The 15,862-nt window shown below is 36.7% G+C and overlaps 1 long non-coding RNA gene across 1 annotated transcript in view; it reads right to left on the bottom strand.

Annotated features, from left to right (window-relative positions):
* Nucleotides 1-7,376: 7,376 nt before the first annotated feature.
* LOC145673439 (uncharacterized) overlaps nucleotides 7,377-15,862 on the bottom strand; it is a 38,679-nt gene continuing 30,193 nt past the window's right edge. The window contains exon 2 of the long non-coding RNA XR_014128770.1: nucleotides 7,377-10,161. This is a non-coding gene — a long non-coding RNA (uncharacterized LOC145673439). The remainder of the gene's footprint in view (nucleotides 10,162-15,862) is intronic.

Genomic DNA, 15,862 nt, shown 5'->3' with positions numbered 1-15,862 from the left:
TCGAAATTCGTGCATTTCAAGGTCGTGCGCCAGAAAAGGCAAATCCATCGACTAGTACGGAAAATACCAGGCGAGATTGGTAGCTCACACTCCAGCGTAGGTCATAATCATGACCTCGACCAAAGCTTCCAGAGCTGTCGAACTATGCATCATGAACTGACCCTAGCTCAAGCAGAGAGGCGAGTGGATTTTAGAAGAAACTTCAAGGAAATCCTCGTGAAATGCTTTTCCTGAAGAGAGTAAGAATTCGCAACGAAAGTAGATTTTTTTCCCCGAAGACTAATATGCATAAGTAGTGGTTAAACAAGTGATATCTGTCGCCAACAGTAACATTTGGAACACAAAGTGATGATCTACGTTTGATAAAATTACGAGAGGATAATCCACTACATGTTCGTTCCGAGCAGTTGATCCTCAATGCCAACCCTTACTTCAAATAGTGGAACGGATTTATGCCATTGTGTGCAAGAAATACTGTGCATCATTATTTTTAAATTATAGCTTTTTTGAGGTATTTTGTAGACTTTCACTCATTCATCTATTGCGTCAAGACTATTTCTCGTAGGATCATGGTTCATACCCCGTTTTGTTTCTAGTAAAGCAGTGTTCCCAACTGCGTCCGTAAAATTTCCCTAAAGTGTACCAAAAGCGGAAAATTTCCGCTCAAAGTGGGGAAAAAGGGATTTTCTTTTTTAAAAATCCTTTTTTTTTTATCGCGAATAGCACCCCTTTTGTATAGGATACGATCATGCGAATGCTACTAAAAAAAACTTTGCTTTATGGTGAAGAGAATGAGATACAAAGAGTGGCCTAGGGATGAATAGTTTTGATGCTACAGCTGATTTACATATTTTCCTTTGATAATACCTTTTTAGTGAATTTCTGTACTATCATCAAGACTTCATTGTGAGAACATGAATTGTACCTCGTTTTCTTTGCCATGAACCAGTCTTTCAAACGGTACAACTCGCATGTCTCGAGCATGTACCATAGTGGAGAAAATTCGCGAAAAAGGAAAAATTTTGTCAAAAAATCCCTTTTCCCCCGATTTTGGGCCCCTCTGGCCGGCCCCTGTGCCAACCCACAGAGACCCAAAAAATCTCAAACATAGAGATGCAAGGGCTCGGAAAAAAAAACGGCTTTTTTGAAAAAAAAACTCGGTTTTTTCTGCTTTGCTTTTTTGCTTCGGAAATTTTGGGCTTTTTTCAAAATACTGCTTTAAATTGATAAAACAGACTTTGTATCGCTTCTCTATAACACAAAAAATCATTTAATTAGTGGTTGATGCTGATAATAATATAAAACATCGAAAATAAACTATGAATTTCGAAAAAATATTTCAAACAATTTTTCTTCAACATGTTTACATTATGAATTCCACAGGATTAACCAATTTATATAATAAGAATTTTTTAACCTCCTATATACAAAAGTAAGCAGAGTTGGCAAGAACCGTGGTTGTTGTTGAAAATGCCAAAAATCCGTTTTTTGGGGGATGTTTAAACCAGGCTTTTTTGGTTTAAACCAGGCTTTTTTGACTTAGATTTTTTGCTTTATGTATTTATATTACATATTCACAGAAATAGCCTAAGTTTGTTTCGCCTTGATGTTATTATGCAACAGCGGGGTTATGCCGGAAGAACTCCCATAAGCTTAAAGAAGTGCGGTCAGTAAATTTCTTAAGTTGAGAATCTCCCGCCCTAGCCATTGGGAAAATCCCGTCATTACTTGAAATGTAAGACAATAACGGGAAAATCCTGTTATTGCTTTGCATGTAAAATTTAAAGGTCAACGTACCATAATCAGTACGCTAAAACTGAGGTATTAAATTACAAATTTAGTACCGGTACGTAGATATCATTGAAAGTCCAATCCAAGCTAATGTTGGAAGCTACGTAGGCAATCGATAAATTTTGCCAATTTCTATCAATATATTTAAGCAATATTGGCTTCTTTATAAAACAACACGCATTTAGGCATGTAGAAATATACAATTTGGTTTGTTTCATATATTTAGGCTTACCGAGGTTATCAAGGAGAAGACTTTCGCTTAAACTGACATCCGAACCGCTACTTGGGCTACGCATGAAAGAAGGATTTTGGTTCGACCGAGAATTGAACATGGGACACCTTGATTAAAAGGTGAAAGGGAAATAAAACTATTGCAGGTAGTTTGATATCTGGAAACGTTACCATGAAGTTCACACGATTCGCATTTTTCATTCTTTTTATTTTTGTGGTTTAAACCAGTTATTAAAAAAAAAGTTGGTGTAAATCAGCCAACCCTAAAAGTAAACACTTCTTTTTAAAGAATACACAAATAACTAGCAAAATAGTATGTAGTATTTTTACTTCAAAATATTCCATACCCTCTTTTTGAAACAAAATAAAATTAAAATAAAACATAAGAGAAATACTTAGATTTATATGATACACTTAAAGGATGCACATCTAGAGCTTTTGGTTCTGTATATTCTTGAAATTCTACAGTTAAGTTTTATAGAACCATCATCACAGTTTACCCAATCCTCAAGTTTTCTGAATTTTTAAGAAGAGGGATTCAACATATCATTACGGAACTCCCCCCCTCCCCCCGCAAAAAAGGACTACGGAATATATTTAAGTTAAGCTAAATACAACTGCACAACAAACATGACTGAGTGATTAGCTTTTGCGCTTCTATCGGGAAGTCCGGGATTCAACCAGCATTCGACCATTCTGACAAAGCTTTTCTTCATTCCATCTGGAATGTAGAAATAGTGCGTGTACTGTGAGTTGGGCGACTTCCTTTTTTATTGTTTTTAAATCGTTATTATTACTAATTACCAGCAGTGACGGTTTTGCGAAGGTGAGGGGGGCGGTCTTTCGGACTGAAGCCCGTTCCCCAAAGTTACGGAATGTCTGCAACAAACGAAATATCTATTATTTATGCCTTTACTCATAAACTTTAAGCTCCCGTCAAATAAAAATTACGAATGTTTAAAAAAACTAAACATTAGTAAGAAACCCTTCCCAAAATACTTTTCTAAATCCGCCACTGATTCTCAGTATAAAATGATTTTTAAAGTTGTATCCGGAAGATTATTGCTAAACATATAAACGAAACGAAGTATTAGTTATGCCTGTACTCATAAACTTCAAGCACTTCCCAAATAAAATTAGGACTTTTTAGGAAACGAAACAATCAGAAAAAACCCTCCTAAAGTACTTTTCTAAATCCGCTACTGATTATTTGTATAAATTGGTATTCAAGGTTGTGTCCGGAAAATTATTGCTAAATCACTTCACAGCTACAGTATAACAGAAATGTGGAAGTACGGTTTGACGGATATATTGAAAAACGTACGCTTTGACGGATAAATAGAAAAACGGGCAAGTTTAACTTTTGCGCTAGAAGCTAGAGTACTAAAAGCACTTAGAAATGAAACACGGATGACAAACTAGAGAAGAAAAAAGATGTCGATAACTCAAAAGTTAAAATAAAGTTAAATAGCCTCTAAAATTACCCTCAAATACTACATTCTTCATGTTAGCTTTAATTCGTAAAACATGTGCTCCATCCATCTTGATGGTGAATTTCAGAGCGAAATATCACATTCAGGTCATGGAATTTTTATCTAACTATAGAATATACTATAAGAAAGCTATTTAGATAGAAAAATCATGAAGTTGAAAAAAGCCAAAATTTCCAAAATTCTCGTTTTTTTCCCAAAAAAGCCTTCTTTTTATGTGAAAAAAAACATCGATTCAAAAAAGCCGGCTTTTTTGCATCTCTACTCAAACATACTACATACTATGTGTAATAACTGTACGAAGTTTCAATGTTATATCTTGAAAAATAAGAGAGGAAAAAACATTGCCCCATGTGCAAACAGTATCAGCTTTCCCCTATGTGAGCAATAAATAACCCATTTTTATATAAAAATTTCCTGACTCATCCCTAATTATCGTAGAGACATGATTGATACACAGTTTTGTTTAACCAAAACCAGTCTTTCAAACGGTACCACTTGCATGTCTCTAGCATGTACACTCCGCATAAAAAAAACGACAGCTAACGCCGTGCAGTTAGGGCACCCAATATACACCTTCTTATCCCATAATCGTGTCAGGTAAAGAGACCCTCTCTCTCTCCTCCTTTCTTCTCCCCCATACTAAAATTAGCTAACAACATGAGCGCAATTCTAATTTCAACCTACACATGTATAAGCTTCGATAAAATGAAATAAAACGGAGACGAAACAAGACTCATAAGTTGATGTAGGGAGAAACTGAAACACACACTATGAAAAGTTGAAACCAATGGATGACTATTACACAGAGATTCAAAAATGAAGCAGAGAGAGAAAGAAGAAGAAAAAGAAAAGGGAGAACAGATAAAACTGTGGAATTCAAACGTAGTAAGGCAAGAACCTAACATTATAAATTCCGTTTCAAGAAATCCAACAGTAATATAGAAATAACATTTGTTTTCACATATTTTTTCAGAACTATTCGAATATATAGAGGATGATTTAAACATTCATTATGTCACTTTCATAATGGATAGCATACTCAATTTCCAATAGAACTGTATAACTCCGAGACACATCTAGGATAATGTCAAAAGTTTCACACACATGCTTTGTTTCCGCGTGGTTCGATTGCAAATTCGGTAGTGTTCATTGGACGTACTGATCCAAAAACACATTTTAATATACCCAGTAGATAGCGTTGGTCATTTCCTCCATTTCAGACTACTAATGCAAACTGAAAAGAAAAACGAAACGAAAAGAGAAAGAAAGAAAGAAAGAAGGAAAGAGAAAATTGAAGATGCTATTTTACTGCTAAATTTCTATCAGAAGTACCCTATGTTAAAAGTCCCAACTGTATCGTAAATAAACATTGAATTATAGGATAGAAACAAATTTTGTGTCGAACTAGTATAAATAAAATTCTGTTTTCAAATAACCAAAGAGCTTACCATTTTCTAGTCTTTTCCGAAGATTTATCTGTTCCGAACATCGAGCATTGATTTCATATCTTCCAGATGTAACGTAATTTGCACAGATAGAATGAACACGTTAAGAGTTCAAACGGATCATCGTGTCAGTCGGATGATGTAGACCACCACTGGGTCGATTATTCAAATCCGTAGTGACCCGGTAATTCGACTGAGACTCAGTAACCTAGAGGATAAAAAAGAGATTTTACTTTTTCCCTTGCGTTTAAACATTATTTCTGTCAGAGGTGACCAGAACTGGAGATGTTATCCCCAGAGCCCGAAAAACACAACGCCGAAGTTCCCAGTTAGATTCTCCAGACCAGGTATATCGCGTTCTTGCTCCGTTTTAACTTTGGGACATGACGTATGTGTGTGCGTGAGAGGGGGGGAGAAGTGAAAGATGCAAAACAGGATATGGAGACGTCAAGAGAGAGAGAGGGGGGGATATAAATATGAAACATACTTATCATTGCAGTGTATGATGTAGAACGCACACACTGTTTACTCAAATTATCACCAGTGATGCTTTGTAAATTCTTCACCAGAAGATAAATCTGTTTGCAGCCATTATTTTATGCGAAGAAATCATACTATCTGATGGGGAATCGAACAAAGGTCTTCCTTCGGGAAGTCTAGTACGCTACCGCTACGCCACCGATTGCTTTAGCCAAACTTTGTTTAACAAATGGTGTAGTGTTTCTTTCTGAGAACGATGACACGAAAAGTGTGTACTGCAGATCAATGATGTCTTTGGAATGTCCTGGTAATTTGCCCTTTCCCAACCAACATTCGTAAATCGTTTCAATCATGATACAGGTGTTTGCTTCCACATTCTTACGTATTGTTTGTCCAGTATGATAAGTCGATTCTTCACAATCACTTTGTAAAAAAATTAAGTTTTAGGTGAACAGGATTTGAACCTATGTTAGATAGCTGTATTGTTCATAAGGACATTACGTTACCCCTACATTATCGGGCAACCTGAAATTACAAGCCAAATATTACTTACTTTAGCCCTGATCTTTGGAACGAACCAAAGTGCACAACGAAATTCATTTATTCAACAGCGTAGAGAGAAATTAATGCCCACTAATAAAGGAAAAACATACAATCCATGAAATAATAGAGAAATAAATAAATCATATTTTGCAGTAATTTCACCGTGCAAGTTCAAAAGTACATGAATAATAATAATAACGTTCACATTCAGAGTAGTTATATCTCATTATTATTATTATTATCAATTAGCCGTTTCGTTGGGTTAAATTGATAGAAAATAATATGATGTTCCGTTATTCAGTCACCGTTTAGCATAACTAAAGCGCTCTTTGATATCGGTCATTTTCGATGAGTTTTACATGTTCCTTTCCCATCCTATGTTGTTGGGCACGGCATCTGCAGTGTCATTGTTCATCTCAGCGAGTCGGAAAACTATGAATTCGACACTGATATTGGTTATTTCGATCATTTTTATATGTCGTCCCTCCTCCACGTTGCGGGGCTGAATTTGGATTTAAACAGCATCAGATGTGTCACTGTTAATGTCAGCGACTCCAAAAATTGTAGTTTCTCCACTAATACAGGTAATTTTTCGTTCTTTTTCGTTCAATTCCCCTCCCCATCTCTTAAGTTACACTATCAAAGTGATATGACAGAAACCCTCTCAGGTTCGAACTTCATCTGGGTTGAAAATTTGATCGAAATTTGTTTGGTGGTTCAAAAGTCATTAAGTTTTATTTATTTTTATGTCTCCCTCTCCCATTTTCCTCCCCAAGTTCTCCCGTGAAAGTGAAATGATAAAAATCATCTCAGTTCCGAACCTCGCCTATGTTAAAAATTTGATCGAGATTGATCCTTTGTTTCACGAGATATCAAGTTTTATTATTCTTTTAACTCCTCCCTCTCCCCAACCCTAAGTTATATCGTCAAAGTAAAAAGATAAATACCACCTCAGGCCCGAACTTTATCTATGTTGAAAATTTAATCGAGATCGGTCGGGTGGTTCAAGAGATTAGGACGAACAACCATAGTTACTTTCAATTTTATAATATAGGTTATTATTATTATTATTATTATTATTATTATTTGCGTACTTTTGAACTTGCACGGTGAAATTACTGCAAAATATGCTTTATTTCTCTATTGTCTCCTGTATTGTATGTTTTCCCTTTATTAGTGAGCATTAATTTCTGTCTAGGCTTTCGAATAAATACATTTCGTTGTGCACTTTGGTGCAAATAACGTTACAGGAAGAAGCCGTTTCGTTCCAAAGATCAGGACTAAATTAAGTAATATTTGGCTTGTAATTTCAGGTGGCACGATAGTGTAGAGGTAACGTAATTGACTTATGAATAATACTGCTATCTAACATAGGTTCAGATCCTGTTCACGACAAAGCTAATTTTTTACAAAGTGGTTGTGAAGAATCGACTTCTTATATTGGACAAACAATACATAAGAATGTGGAAGCAAACACCTGTATCATGATTGAAACGATTGACACATCGTAAGCATGTTGACATTTGTCCACTAGATACATCTTGATATCAACACACACATTGGCCACATTCCAATATCGATTATGCTATCCCACTAGTGATATTCATTTAGTTTACCCAGTTTCTTTGTGAGTCCCCTTGCACAATTTCAACTTGGACTCGGTTGTTGCACCCTTATTGGTATGCAACAGTGCTCATCATATTGCATCGGATTGATGGAATGTTATTGGTGAATCGGCAATGGCTTTCATGTTCTTGATGCTATTTCTTACATTTCCGACGCTTTGAGCTCACGTTTACTTAGTAATAGTGCATTTCTGGGCATTTTTCGTTACGTGTTTCCACGCATGTGAGTCACCCTGCTTTATCTGTTGTTGTCTATCGACACTCCAGATGTCTTTCTAGAGCATTTGAGAACAAATTCTCTACACTTAATACTCAGAACGTGACTGTTGGCCAGCATCCGTACCTGGCGATTATGCAACCACACACAACGGGCACGAAGGTGTCCGCCATTCTGTATTTGTTCCAGATATCGACTTAATACAAACGAATTATTGTTACCTGGTAGAAATCTTATCAATTCATATCCATTTAGACCAATTTTCATTTGGCAGATTATCCGGGACTCCCTACGTTCCTTTGGGGAATCCCTTGCGCGTGCATGGTAGGATTGTGAAACATGCAAAATTCAATAAACCAGGTATGACTTCTTCAGTGAATTTTTTACCCGCCCATTTTACGTTGGATAGTTTTCGAACTATTGGCGTCCGAAAATCATTTTCCCACGCTTTCGGCACCTTGTAGATCCGAAACTATGTCCGATAACCGAAAGTTCAAGAGAACTTTTTTTTTTCTTGTCTCAGTGGCAGGAGTTACCTTTCAAGAGTTGTAACACTTATTTTGCAACACCCGATATATATTTGTAGTACATTTCATAGGAAATTAATTATAAATACGAAAATTAGAATGAGTAAAACAAAATGTTGCTAAGTGGACAAGAAAGTTTTATTTTCGTTCTATTGTTCGTATTTACTGCTGTTTTGACATGAAATTTGCCACATACATATCTTTGCCGATTGTATACATACTAACATTGTAAGAAATACTGGGCAAATTCGTTGTCAAATAATATTCCTACAACAACATATTTATAGATATGCGACAGTAATTTTGGACATGAGTGTACATCAGATGAATTTTTAAAGAGACGGAGTAAAAAACTTGTGAGCGAGCGTGAGAGTGTAGATCGCGTCGAAACCATTCAAGTTAAACATTCTATTATGGAAGCAGCCGACAGAAGAAATGACGACTAGGGCAAAGAAGTTAGTATTAGGATTGGCAATGTTCATGATTTAGTTGTTGCTGAAGCCAGATACCATTCTTCACGCATGAAAAAGTTCTACAAGATTTCTTCTGGAATGAAACATGGTCGTCCAAAAGATAATGTTGTTTCAGATGCCATGGCTTTTGCTTTCAACTACCTTCAAGCTAACAAGGAAGAGTGCCAATTTTCATTCAGTGAAATTTTTCAAGATTATAATGGTACACTGCCAACTGAAAAAGCAATAAGATCTGAAGTGAAAGAAAATTACTCAGAAAATATTATTATATAAACAGACAAAGAATGCAGGGTGCGGAAGAACCGAAACATAAGAAAACTGCCTCATAATATGGTGCACACAGTCCTAACGAAGAGTGAACATTAAGGAGATGCTTACAACCATACTTTTGGTTACGATGTCCGCAAGTCAACTTGCAATGAGGATGAAAGATATGTTGGTGTAGCTGCTGCAATTATGACGTGGGAAATTGTTTTACTTTTTCTTTCCCATTTTATGCGATTCCCTACCTTGTTTTTCAAAATAGTAGTATCGAGAAGGCATTTTAAGGTCCCATGAGTGAATAAATTAACGTAATTCAAAGATTATCTGCTGATGACTATTAATCAGTTTCGTAACCTGGGATCCGATATCTTCAGCAATTATTTGTCCTTCTGTCATTATGATTCTCAACTTCTCTTCGTTTATATGCTTACGCTTTTGACGATCATACCATGCATCCGTGAGAATTTTATGCCCTGTATTACGGAACCAAGCTATGTTCTTTATGTTTTTGTTCGTTTGTTTGTATAATAGTATCTTCTGAGTAATTTTCTTTCAGTTTAGTTCTTTTTTTTTTTTTCAGTTGGCAGTGCATCCTTATAATTTTGAAAACTTTCACTGAATGAAAATTGGCACTATTCCTTGTTAGCTTCCATAATAGAATCTTTAACTTGAATTGTTTCTATGCGATGTACACTCTCACACTCACTCACAAGTTTCTTTCTTTCTTTTTCTTTTTTTTTTTATCCTGTCTCTCTAAAAATTCATCTGATGTACATTGTCTACAAAACAGGCAGGCTTCTTGAAAATTAAATCTTAGTACTTCTGACCTAAGGGTTATCGGCGTAGGTGATGAAGTACGTTGTGATAGCAATGCTTTGCTACTTTTTGCTTTTGTGTTAACTTTTCTACTCTTTTCATGAAGTGTAACACTTCTCAGTTTCTTTTTCTTTTTTTTTTTTTTACTATACATGTAACACTATCACCGAAAAGTTTCTCACAGATAAAACATTTTTCAGCTGACATCTTGAACATAGATGATCTAGTAGATCTGATTAGTTATCCTTAGTCACACCTGCAATGAATGAAAAATACATTAATTTATATTTTATATAAGAAAAATAACTAAAACAAAATAGTATCAGAAAATTTTCGTTAAGGTTCTACTACAAAGCGATGCTGAAAGAAAAATGCGTAATTTGCCACGCTTATAATATCTAAACGGTGCATCCTAGAGAAAAAATGAAGAGAATATTTCTTGTAGAGAATTTAATGTAGATTATTTTTTGTAATAACATGTTTTGTTCTAAAATGCTTTCCATGGGAGATATTTACAAAAAAACTCATTTTTGGCGCCATTTTTCCAAGATGGCGGCCAAAACCGGGGTGGTAGAGTGGTGCAAAATTAGTGTGTTGTTACGGACACATAAAGAAAATAAAATTTGTTCCAGGTTTCCACCATTTTTTTCCTTATTCGGCCCTAAATCATCCCTTATTGACTGGCCTATATGCAATGTATTGAATGTGCCAAGCAAGAATTTTTGAGTAAGAGATTCCCTTCACTTTTTATCCTTTTTGTGTGTGTTTGTATGTTAAGCTAACCATGGTGGCTCAATGGTAGAGTGCTTACCTCTTGTAAGAGGAGGGTTGTGATAGGCAACACCGTGTTTGTGAGTTTTCTCGGAATTCTCGTAGTTTCTCATATCCAATATTAGCGTTATTTTGTGATCGAATTCTGCCTGTTTCTACTTCTTACTGTGAAAACTTCCATTAGCTTAAAAACACTGTAAATTTTATAGAAATGCTAGTACTTTTTCATTGCGACTTATTGAAAGTTCTGCTATTTACCAATTACATTTCTTTTTTTTATCTTCTTTAAACTATACAGTAAACTCAGTTGAGTTATACTGGAATATCTTTCACATTGTGAATTTGAAACAGAAAATAAGGATATGAACAAGTAACGATATAGACAATACTAGAGATATTCAACTTGAGTGGAAGACTGAATTTGATACTCAGAGATTTCCATTTATTTCAAGATTTCCATTTTGCTCAATGAGTGTGAACGTGAAGCATACGAAATGTAGCTATAATATTCTACTCACTATAGTGACGCACTTCTTGAGGCACTTCAGGCGGCCTTCCTTGTCACACTTGACTTGGTCGTGGTCCACTGGAGCATTGAAGTATGACACACTGAGAAAAAAATGTAGGTAGCATACTTAAAAAGGTAGGTTACATGCTTACTTCCTGTAGTTTTTGGACTTAACGTACAGCAGACGTATAACTGAAAACGCATGTTTTATACTTTCCGTATAAGTGTTCCATCTGTACGTACTTTCCGTATGAAACAATATAGACCGTCAGAATCTCACATACAAATGGACCTATATAACATATAGCTGAGGAATGTAACATAAGTATATGCATGTGACATACGGAAAAATGTTAGATGTCAGACATCTTGCAACGGCATGATGTAACATCTAAGGACAGTGCATATGTAGCATATGGATAACGTATGCTCCATACTGATTTCTGTAGTAAGCAAGAGGATTCTGTATATTTGTACAATATCCTGCTGTCCGGAGCACAATTTTTTTTTCAGCGCACTTGGTTACTTTCCCCATTGTCAATGGCACTAGCATCAAAGACACCACATTCGCAATTTTCTCCATTAATACTGAAAAAGGAAATAATAATAATAAAAAATACCATAACTTTCCAAAACGTTTGATGTACTATTTCGTAATAGGAAAGGAAAAAAACAAAGTTTGGCAAAGGAAGAAAATTTCCGTACATGCTCCTGGAATAAATAGTAATTGATGAAATTATTATTTCATTCAATATGGCTTGGAAACTAACAGCTTATTTGCTGCATACCCTTACAGTGAAAAATTTAAGCAGGGCATTAGGTGTGAAGAAATATATAAGATGGTAAATCACTGGAAATTCGTGGGAAACAAGAAGGCACAGTTATGACAATAGAAATTAAAAACTCACAAGTGGAATGAAGTTTTAGGAAGTTGAATAGAATGTGTGAAAGTAGAAATCATTAGCGTAGTCTAGATGCTGAAGAAGAAGACAAAGTAACCAATATTGAAGAAGATTTTTACGATAAACTGGGACAAGTTTGAGAAAGCGATAGAATCAAGATCAAGCTGAAATACACACGTAACAGTCCAATAGAATTTATTAAAAGTCTAGGGCCAGGAAAAAAGGGGGAAAAATGAAATTAAATTTTTGAGTTTTACGTCCCACGTTTATGCCGGTTAGGCTAAAGGAGACGGTGATGATGAATAATGAATGAAATGGTGGAATGAAGAAAGTGGGAGGAAACGGGAGAACCCCGTTTGTTTGTTCACCACAAAGTTCACTTGGCGGGAAAAAAGGGAAAGAAAGGGGTTCACGCTCTGTAATGAAGTCTGTGAGATGGAAGACTCATCAAGAGATGTCTTAGAGATAACAATTATACCATAAGAAAGAAGTTGAGTTGAGTTGATTTCGAGTTTAACGTCCCGTTCAGCAGCGAGGCTATATGAGACGTGGACCTACTGATTAACGTGGAATCCGAACCACATGAGCTCCCGCCGGGAATCGAACCCGGGTCTCCCACGCCAAAGCATAAGAAAGAAGTCAAGCGTAGGTCAACAACGATTTGAAGACTACAAAGCAGGGACGTACACAACAATTTATTTCGAGAGATGTACAAAGGTTTTCGGAGAAGGGTTTAAATTCAATACGAAGATACATTACATTAAATTTTGTAAAACTGCCCCTAAAATTAGACTAAACTAACAGAAAAGTCGGTCCGGATTCCTAGGACTCGCCGTCTGCGTACGCCCCTGTTATAGAGGCATCAGTTTCATACATATGCAGGAAAACCTTATACCTAACACGAGGTGGTATGGAAGAACAAATGAGAAAGTTGAAAAAGAGCGATTTCAAATTAGAAGACTTAAAGAAATTAGTGGAAGAGGCCATACATTTCCGACTGAAGATAAGAGTCATGTGATCTCAGTACGGTAAGGATTAAAGTGATTCTTTTAGGGCAAATGGTACTGACTTCATCATTTTAAGTTTTTCTGCTAATTTGTGCATTTCTGCATCATGATGCGTATAACACGAAGGTAGCATATTTGGTGTTGGCTTGGAAAAAACATATACAGGATGATACATATTTACTTTTGTGGAAACCAAATTATCATTTGGATTTCAGGAAAATGAAAAAATTGCAGCAAGTAACGTAAGCTCTGATTGTATTTCTGAAAACTACATATATTTATTCCTCGGGGGTCATTTGTAAGCCATATAGTGGTGTGTCAAAGTCAGGGATCATGGAATCGAATCTGTTATGTTTTGTAAAAGGAGTGCATTAATACTAAATATAAGTTACTTTGCGTCAACGATAGATGACGGTTTCTGGGACCGGAAAACAAATGCACTTCTCTTCAATTTGAGACTTATTTCGTTAAAATACAGGGTGAGTCAAAAGTCCTTGGACACCTGCATAAGTTTGAAAATCGACGGGAAAAGTAAAAAGTGATGATGGGAACAGAGGTTTGATGAGGGGCCGCAACTTTTGGAGTGTATGTCATTCATGGCTGCCATCTTGAAATACGCCATTTTGGATTCAAGTCATTTTTTTAAATGGGAAGGAGTGTATGAAACATCAAATAACACTAGCTTGAGCTCAGGAATTTAGTGGTGTAATTTGTTTTTTTCTATCTTGTACAGTTTAGAAGTTATTAATGTTCAAAGGTGGGAAATTACCTTGATACTGACCCAGTTCTCTCTTTGTTCCAGGTGATCTAAAATGGGTCTGACACGTGAACAGAAGATCGAAATCATCCTTATATCAGGGGAACGCTGCTACCTAACAATAGCAGCTGACTACAACAGACGGCACCCAAACAGAGAACCGGTATCGCACAGCACGGTGGCTCACGTGATCACTAAATTCCGGGGACGGGCTCTGTTCAAGATAGGTCACGTAGTGGACGACCAAAGACTGCCACCAATGAGGAAACTGCAACGGGGGTTGTTGCGTCGTTTGTGAAAAGTCCTAAACAAAGTACTCGTCGTGTGTCCCTAGCATGTGCTATAAGTCAATCCTCCGTTGTCCGGATATTGCACGCCAATCATTGGCATCCTTACAAGCTGCACATGCAACATAAACTGAACGAGGATGACCCTGATCGCCGGTTGGAGTTCTGCATGTGGTCTACTGAACAACACGAACTGGATCCTGCGTTTGCCAAGGGCATACTGTTCAGCGACGAGGCGTATTTCATTTTGAACGTGGAGGTTAATCGACATAATTGTCGATACTGGTGTGACGCAAATCCGAACTGGGTTGACCCGAGTCGAGAACATAGTCCAGCGAAGGTGATGGTGTAGTGTGGCATATGGGACACCCGCATCATTGGGCCATTTTTCATTTACAACACCTTAACTGCACCACAGTATCTGATGATGCTGCAGGACCTTGTGTTCCCTGCCACACTGAACGCTGATGGCATTTTCCCATCTTACTTTTAGCACGATGGAGCCCCTCCACACTATGGACTTGATGTGCACAAACAGCATTTTAATTTCGATTATTTTAATATCAGTAATTGAACAAGTTGAATTTGTTAATAATAGACTTTCTTTTATTACTCTTAAAGGTCGGTGGCAGAGCCGGTTCTGGACATTTCTTAAGTGTAAGCAAAATTAAGTAAAACAAAATTTCGGCGCCCCCGCCTATATGATAATAAACAGGTACAAAGTTATAATGGATAAAATTTCATCAAATAATTTTTACGATTGCAAATTTCTTGAACATCTCTAGTCTTCCTATGAATATTGTAAAACTTTGTCCCATACAGGTATAGGTAGAGCGTTAATAAGAAGAGTGTCCGGAATCGGCTCCCACTACCGGCTTTTATTATAAAAGTTTCACTATAAAAGTATTTTTACAAAATACTGTACAAATAATCTCTCTAGTATACAAGGTTACATATAGGTAGTCTTTGACCGTAATGTCGCAGACAGGATCTCTACAGAGTCCCGTAGCAGGCTAAGCAAAGGGGAGATAGGGATCCAATGCTCCGTAGCAAGAAGAGGAGGGTTAAGTTGTCAACAGGACCCCGTAGCAGGCTAAGCGGCTGTGGTTAGGATTCCCAGACAGAGCCCTGTAGCAGACTAAGCCAGGAGATAGGATAGGCGTAGTCCCATAGCAGACTAGAGACCTGGGGTTAGTAGGTTACTCCTAATGTTCCGTGGCAAGCAGTAGGAGGGTGACCAGAAAACTGGTACAGAATTGCCGTCGTCCAGCTAGTTTATACGGTTCCTTGATTGGCGGTGGCGCTGCTGCTTCGTGGGAGAGGCCAGAAGCCCGTCGCCTACAGGTGATTGTAGATCCATCTGGTGTGGAATCCTCTTGCCATACCACGTGGTGGTGTTTGTAAACACTGGCGTGTAGAATTATTTATTCACTACATCACGTGAGACATTACAATATTAACAGAAAATAGCGAAATTATAATTAATTGACTATGGATGAATACTGAATTAAGTTCCAATTTTAATAATTAATAGCATTTTTGTTTATTAAACAAGCACAAGAGAGAACTAAGATATATATACCTAACAAGGTACATTTGCGAAGTGTCCCCTCAGTATTCGTCTAAAATTTATTGAAATGTAAAGTTCTCCGCAGTTTAATGTGCATTGTACTAATTTTAGCGGCCCATACGGGTCATTTGCACATTTATGGATCTTCATATATC

Source organism: Thermobia domestica, chromosome 16, assembly GCF_964235325.1.
Source record: "Thermobia domestica chromosome 16, izTheDome1.hap1.1, whole genome shotgun sequence".
Classification (NCBI taxonomy): Eukaryota; Metazoa; Arthropoda; class Insecta; order Zygentoma; family Lepismatidae; genus Thermobia; species Thermobia domestica.
This window is presented reverse-complemented; position numbering and strand designations above follow the sequence as displayed.